Below are 8,319 nucleotides of genomic sequence, written 5' to 3'. Positions count from 1 at the left end.
TCAAATCAAATTTTTTCTAAGTTTTCAAAATCTTTTCAAAATCAAATCTTTTTCAAATCAATTTTTCAATCAAATCTTTTTCAAAATCAATTTCTTTCCATTTTTAAAGATACTTACTATCAATTAATGATTTGATTCAACATTTCAAGAATGTTACCTTTTCTGTTGAGAAAGGTTTAATGTTTGAATCATATCTTTTCTTGTTAGTCAAGTTTTTAATTTTCAAATCAAATCTTTTTAAAATGTTTTTCAAATCATATCTTCTCAATGACATATTTTTTAAATCAATCATATCTTCTTAACCACATCTTTTTCAAAATAGTTTTCAATCAAATCCTTTTGATTTCTAATTTCAAAATCTTTTTCAAAAATCACTTGATTTCTTTTCCATTTTCATTTTCGAAAATTAAGTAATGTTTTTCAAAAATGTTTTCAAAATTTTTCACTTAATTTTCGAAAATTACTTCCCTCTTTCTCACATCCTTCTAATTATGGACTAACACTATCCCTAAATGCAAAATTCGAACTCCATCTCCTTTGTTAAGTTCGACTTTTCCACTTCTGTCTTCTACTCTTCTTTTCCTCTGACACCTAAAGGAATCTCTATACTGTGACATAGAGGATTCCACATTTTCTTGTTCCCTTCTCTTTCTTATGAGCAGGAGCAAAGACAAAGGCATTCTTGTTGAGGCTGATCCTGAACCTGAAAGGACCTTGAAGAGAAAGCTAAGAGAAGCCAAAGCACAATTCTCTTTAGAGCACCTGAACGAACTCTTCAAGGAGGAAGAACTCATGGCAGCCGAAAACAACAACAATGCCAACAATGCAAGGAAGGTGCTTGGTGACTTTACTGCACCTACTCCCGATTTCTATGGGAGAAGCATCTCTATCCCTGCCATTGGAGCAAACAACTTTGAGCTTAAGCCTCAATTAGTTTCTCTAATGCAACAGAATTGCAAGTTCCATGGACTTCCACTGGAAGATCCTCATCAGTTTTTAGCTGAGTTCTTGCAAATCTGTGACACTGTCAAGACTAATGGGGTTGACCCTGAGGTCTATAGACTGATGCTATTCCCTTTTGCTGTAAGAGACAGAGCTAGAACATGGTTGGATTCTCAACCTAAAGAAAGCCTGGACTCTTGGGAAAAGCTAGTCAATGCCTTCTTGGCAAAGTTCTTTCCACCTCAAAAATTGAGTAAGCTTAGAGTGGAAGTCCAAACCTTCAGACAGAAGGAAGGAGAATCCCTCTATGAAGCTTGGGAAAGATACAAACAATTGATCAGAAAGTGTCCCACTGATATGCTTTCTGAATGGAGCATCATAGGTATTTTCTATGATGGTCTCTCTGAACTGTCCAAGATGTCTTTGGATAGCTCTTCTGGAGGATCTCTTCATCTGAAGAAGACGCCTACTGAAGCTCAAGAACTGATTGAAATGGTTGCAAACAACCAATTCATGTACACTTCTGAAAGAAATCCTGTGAACAATGGGACTAGTCAGAAGAAAGGAGTTCTTGAGATTGACACTCTGAATGCCATATTGGCTCAGAACAAAATATTGACTTAACAAGTCAATATGATTTCTCAAAGTCTGTCTGGAATGCAAAATGCACCAAGCAGTACTAAGGAAGCTTCATCTGAGGAAGAAGCTTATGATCCTGAGAACCCTTCAATGGAAGAGGTGAATTACCTAGGAGAACCCTATGGAAACACCTATAATTCTTCATGGAGAAATCACCGAAATTTCTCATGGAAGAATCAAGAGAGACCTCAACAAGGTTTCAATAACAATAATGGTGGAAGAAACAGGTTTAGCAATAGCAAGCCTTTTCCATCATCTTCTCAGCAACAGACAGAGAGTTCTAAGCAGAATACCTCTGACTTGGCAACCATGGTCTCTGATCTAATCAAAACCACTCAAAGTTTCATGACTGAAACTAGGTCCTCCATCAGAAATTTGGAAGGACAAATGGGTCAGCTGAGCAAGAAAATTACTGAACTCCCTCCAAGTACTCTCCCAAGCAATACAGAAGAAAATCCAAAAGGAGAGTGCAAGGCCATCAACATGGCCGAATTTTGGGAAGGAGAAGAGGCAGTGAACGCCACTGAGGAAGGCCTCACTGGGCGTCCACTGGCCTCCAATGAGTTCCCCAATGAGGAACCATGGGAATCTGAGGCTCAGACTGAGACCATAGAGATTCCATTGGACTTACTTCTGCCATTCATGAGCTCTGATGAGTATTCTTCCTCTGAAGAGGATGAGTATGTCACTGAGGAGCAAGTTGCTAAATACCTTGGAGCAATCATGAAGCTAAATGACAAGTTATTTGGAAATGAGACTTGGGAGGATGAACCCCCTTTGCTCACCAAAGAACTGGATGACTTGTCTAGGCAGAAACTGCCTCAAAAGAGGCAGGATCCTGGGAAGTTTTCTATACCTTGTACCATAGGCACCATGACCTTCAAGAAGGCCTTGTGTGACTTAGGGTCAAGTGTAAACCTCATGCCCATCTCTGTAATGGAGAAGCTAGGGATCTTTGAGGTGCAAGCTGCAAAAATCTCACTAGAGATGGAAGACAACTCAAGAAAACAAGCCTATGGACTTGTAGAGGATGTTCTAGTTAAAGTTAAAGACCATTACATCCCTACTGATTTCATAGTCCTAGAGACTGGGAAGTGCATGGATGAATCCATCATCCTTGGCAGACCCTTCCTAGCCACAGCAAAGGCTGTGATTGATGTTGATAGAGGAGCGTTGATCATTCAAGTGAATGAAGAATCCTTGGTGTTTAAGGCCCAAGGGTATCCCTCTGTCATCATGGAGAGGAAGCATGAAGAGCTTCTCTCAAAACAGAGCCAAACAGAGCCCCCACAGTCAAACTCTAAGTTTGGTGTTGGGAGGCCACAACCAAACTCTAAGTTTGGTGTTGAACCCCCACATTCAAACTCTAAGTTTGGTGTTGGGAAGTTCCAATACGGTTCTGAGCATTTCTGAGGCTCCATGAGAGTCCTCTGTCAAGCTAGTGACAATAAAGAAGCGCTTGTTGGGAGGCAACCCAATGTTTTATAATTAATTATTTTCTTTGTTATTTTATCTTTTTGTAGGTTGATGATCATGAGAAGTCACAAAATTAACTGAAAAAGCAAAAACAGAATGAAAAACAGGAAGAAAAACAGCACACCCTGGAGGAAGATGCTGCTGGCGTTCAAACGCCAGTAAGCCTAGCAGTTGGGCGTTTAACGCCAGAAAGGGGCACCAGACTGGCGTTAAACGCCAAGAAAGGGCAAGAACCTGGCGTTAAACGCCAGGAATGGGCATCAGCCCGGCGTTTAACGCCAGAATTGGCTCAAAACGTGAATTTTGATGCCATTTAGTGCAGGGATGACTTTTCCTTGACACCACAGGATCTGTGGACCCCACAGGACCCCACCACCACTCTCTCTCTTCTTCCCCCATTCACCAATCACCTCAACACCTCTTCCCCAAAAACCCTTCACCTATCAAATCCCATCTTTCTCTTCACCACTCACATCCATCCTTCATAAATCCCCACCAACCTCACCCTTCAAATTCAAATCACTTTACCTCCCAAACCACCCATAATGGCCGAACCACTACCCCCCCTCTCTCCTATATATACCCTTCTTCAACCCTTCATTTTCACACAACCTAAACACCACCATCTCCCTCTTCCTCATCTCTTCTTCTTCTACTCTCTTCTTTCTTCTTTTGCTCGAGGACGAGCAAACATTTTAAGTTTGGTGTGGTAAAAGCATTGCTTTTTGTTTTTCCATAACCATTTATGGCATCCAAGGCCGGAGAAACCTCTAGAAAGAGGAAAGGGAAGGCAAAAGCTTCCACCTCCGAGTCATGGGAGATGGAGAGATTCATCTCAAGGGTGCATCAAGACCATTTCTATGAAGTTGTGGCTTGAAGAAGGTGATCCCCGAGGTCCCTTTTTCACTCAAAAAGAGTGAATATCCGGAGATCCGACATGAGATTCAAAGAAGAGGTTGGGAAGTTCTTACCAACCCCATTCAACAAGTCGGAATCTTGATGGTTCAAGAGTTCTATGCAAATGCATGGATCACCAAGAACCATGATCAAAGTGTGAACCCGAATCCAAAGAATTATCTTACTATGGTTCGGGGGAAATACTTGGATTTTAGTCCGGAGAGTGTGAGGGTGGCGTTCAACTTGCCTATGATGCAAGGAGATGAACATCCTTACACAAGAAGGGTCAACTTTGATCAAAGGTTGGACCAAGTCCTCACAGTCATATGTGAAGAGGGCGCCCAATGGAAGCAAGATTCAAGAGGAAAGCCGGTTCAATTGAGAAGGCATGACCTCAAACCCGTGGCTAGAGGATGGTTAGAGTTTATACAACGCTCAATCATTCCCACTAGCAACCGGTCCGAAGTTACCATAAACCGGGCCATCATGATCCATAGCATCATGATTGGAGAAGAAATAGAGGTTCATGAGGTTATAGCCCAAGAACTCTATAAGGTGGCGGACAAGTCCTCTACCTTGGCAAGGTTAGCCTTTCCTCATCTCATTTGTCACCTCTGTTATTCAGTTGGAGTTGACATAGAAGGAGACACCCCCATTGAGGAGGACAAACCCATCACTAAGAAAAGGATGGAGCACACAAGAGATCCCACTCATCATGAGATCCCTGAGATTCCTCAAGGGATGCACTTTCCTCCACAAAACTATTGGGAGCAATTAAACACCTCCCTAGGAGAGTTGAGTTCCAACATGGGACAACTAAGGGTGGAGCATCAAGAACACTCCATCATCCTTCATGAGATTAGAGAAGATCAAAGAATCATGAGGGAGGAGCAACAAAGACAAGGAAGAGATATTGAGGAGCTCAAGCACTCCATAGGATCTTCAAGAACAAGAAAGAGCCGCCATCACTAAGGTGGACCCGTTCTTTGATTTCCTTGTTCTTTATTCTTCTGTTTTTCGAATTTTATGCTTATGTTTGTCCATGTTTGTGTCTTGTGATCATTAGTGTCTTAGTGTCTATGCCTTAAAGTTATGAATGTCCTATGAATCCATCACCTTTCTTAAATAAAAATGTGCTTAATTGAAAAAGGAAGAATTGCATGAATTTTGAATTTTATAACAGTTAATTATTTGATGTGGTGGCAATATTTTTGTTCTCTGAATGTATGCTTAAACAGTGCATATGTATCTTGAATTTGTGGTTCATGAATGTTGGCTCTTGAAAGAATGATGAAAAAGGAGACATATTACTGAGGATCTGAAAAATCATTAAAATGATTCTTGAAGCAAGAAAAAGCTATTCAAAAAAAAATCGAAAAAAAAAAGGGAAGAGAAAAAGAAAACGAAAAAAAAAAGAGAAAAGAAAGAAAGAAATAAGAGTTGTGATCCAAGGCAAATAAGAGTGTGCTTAAGAACCCTGGACACCTCTAATTGGGGACTTTAGCAAAGCTGAGTCACAATATGAAAAGGTTCACCCAATTATGTGTCTGTGGCATGTATGTATCCGGTGGTAATACTGGAAGACAGAGTGCTTTGGGCCACAGCCAAGACTCAATAAATAGCTATGTTCAAGAATCATCATACTTTACTAAGAGAATCATTAACACTATCTGGACTCTGAGTTCCTAAAGAAGCCAACCATTCTGAATTCAAAGGATAGAGTGAGATGCCAAAACTATTCAGAGGCAAAAAGCTAAAAGCCCCGCTCATCTAATTAATACTGATCTTCATAGATGTTTTTGGAATTCATTGCATATTCTCTTCTTTTTATCTTATTTGATTTTCAGTTGCTTGAGGACAAGCAACAATTTAAGTTTGGTGTTGTGATGAGCGGATAATTTGTATACTTTTTGGCATTGTTTTTAGTATGTTTTTGGTATGATATAGTTAGTTTTTAGTATATTTTTATTAGTTTTTAGTTAAAATTCACTTTTCTGGACTTTACTATGAGTTTGTGTGTTTTTTCTGTGATTTCAGGTATTTTCTGGCTGAAATTGAGGGACCTAAGCAAAAATCTGATTCAGAGACCAAAAAGGACTGCAGATGCTGTTGGATTCTGACCTCCCTGCACTCGAAGTGGATTTTCTGGAGCTACAGAAGCCCAATTGGCGCGCTCTCAACGGCGTTGGAAAGTAGACATCCTGGGCTTTCCAGCAATATATGATAGTCCATACTTTGCCCAAGATTTGATGGCCCAAACCGGCGTTCAAAGTCACCCTCAGAAATCCCAGCGTTAAACGCCGGAACTGGCACCCAAATGGTAGTTAAACGCCCAAACTGGCATAAAAGCTGGCGTTAACTCCAAGAAGAGTCTCTGCACGAAAAATGCTTCATTGCTCAGCCCAAGCACACACCAAGTGGGCCCGGAAGAGGATTTTTATGTCATTTACTCATTTCTGTACACCTTAGGCTACTAGTTTTCTATAAGTAGGACCTTTGACTATTGTATTAAAAATCTTTTGATCACTTTAGATCTCTAGATCATCTTTGGACATTTTAGTTCTTAGATCATTGGGAGGCTGGCCATTCGCCATGCCTAGACCTCATGCTTATGTATTTTCACGGTGGAGTTTCTACACACCATAGATTAAGGTGTGGAGCTCTGCTGTACCTCGAGTATTAATGCAATTACTATTGTTCTTCCATTCAATTCTGCTTGTTCTTGTTCTAAGATATCACTTGTTCTTCAACTTGATGAATGTGATGATCCGTGACACTCATCATCATTCTCACCCATGAACAAGGTGACTGACAACCACTCTTGTTCTACAAGCGATCAAGGCTCTAGTGAATATCTCTTGGATTCCTGATTGCACGATGCATGGTTGATCGCCTGACAACCGAGTGCTCGTCTGACAACGAGCCAACCATTCCGTGAGATCAGAGTCTTCGTGTATAGGCGAGAACTGATGGCAGCATTCAAGAGAATCCGGAAGGTCTAACCTTGTCTGTGGTATTCTGAGTAGGATTCAATGACTGAATGACTGTGACGTGCTTCAAACTCCTGAGGGCGGGGCGTTAGTGACAGACGCAAAAGAATCACTGGATTCTATTCTGGCCTGATTGAGAACCGACAGATGAATTCCGCTATGCTGTGACAGAGCATATGCAATCGCTTTCACTGAGAGGATGGGAGGTAGCCACTGACAACGGTGAAACCCTTGCTTAAGCTTGCCATGGAAAGGAATAAGAAGGATTGGATGAAGACAGTAGGAAAGAGAGAGACGGAAGGGAAGGCATCTTCATGCGCTTATCTGAAGTTCCTACCAGTGAATTACATAAGTATCTCTATCTTTACCTTTGTGTTATTTTTCGTTCATCACCATTACCATTTGAGTTTGCCTGACTAAGATTTACAAGATGACCATAGCTTGCTTCATACTAACAATCTCCGTGGGATCGACCCTTACTCGCGTAAGGTTTATTACTTGGACGACCCAGTGCACTTGCTGGTTAGTTGTGCGAAGTTGTGTAATGCCATGGTACTGAACTACCAAGTTCTTGGGTTCATGACCGGGATTATGAGAGTTGTGAAAAGTATTGTTCACAATTTCGCGCACCAAGTACAAATATTGGTTTCTAGCAACAGTGTCTATAAGCTCTTGAGCTTCTTTAATTGTCTTCCTTATGTGTATAGATCCACCAGCTGAGTGGTCTAAAGACATCTGAGCTTTTTCTGTAAGCCCATAGTAGAAGATGTCTAACTGTACCCACTCTGAAAACATTTCAGAGGGGCACTTTCTTAGCATACCTCTATACCTCTCCAGGCATTATAAAGGGATTCATTATCCTCTTGTTTAAAGCTTTGGATGTCCAGCCTTAGCTGTGTCATCCTCTTGGAGGGTAAAAGTGATTCAGGAATTTGTCTGATAACTGTTTCCATGTCTTTATGCTTGCTGCAGGTTGGTTATTTAACCACATTTTAGCTTGATCTTTTACAGCAAATGGAAACAGTAAAGTCTATAGACATCCTGATCTACCTCTTTATCATGTACTGTGTCAGCAATTTGTAAGAATTGTGCCAGAAACTCAGTAGGCTCTTCCTGTGGAAGACCGGAATTTGGCAATTTTGCTGCACTATGATAATGAGTTGAGGATTTTAGCTCAAAGCTGCTTGCTTTGATAGGAGGGTGTACAGATGCTACTCCCATATGCAGCTGTTAATGGGGTTAGCATGTGACTCCAAGGAGTCCTTCTGGACTGATCAATTCCACGTTAGGTCCATAATGAGATAAAGGAAAAATATATGGATTGCAAAAGATAAAATATTGTTTTGTTTTTTTTTTCTTTTTTTTTATCCTTCGT

The 8,319-nt window shown here is 40.7% G+C and overlaps 1 non-coding gene across 1 annotated transcript; it reads right to left on the bottom strand.

The window, feature by feature from the left end:
• Positions 1-1,197: 1,197 nt before the first annotated feature.
• On the bottom strand, positions 1,198-1,305 carry LOC112719012 (small nucleolar RNA R71). Its single transcript, XR_003161336.1, has one exon. It is a non-coding gene; the product is annotated as a small nucleolar RNA R71 (small nucleolar RNA).
• Between the last annotated feature and the right edge of the window lie 7,014 nt (positions 1,306-8,319).

Source organism: Arachis hypogaea, chromosome 10, assembly GCF_003086295.3.
Source record: "Arachis hypogaea cultivar Tifrunner chromosome 10, arahy.Tifrunner.gnm2.J5K5, whole genome shotgun sequence".
NCBI lineage: Eukaryota > Viridiplantae > Streptophyta > Magnoliopsida > Fabales > Fabaceae > Arachis > Arachis hypogaea.
This window is presented reverse-complemented; position numbering and strand designations above follow the sequence as displayed.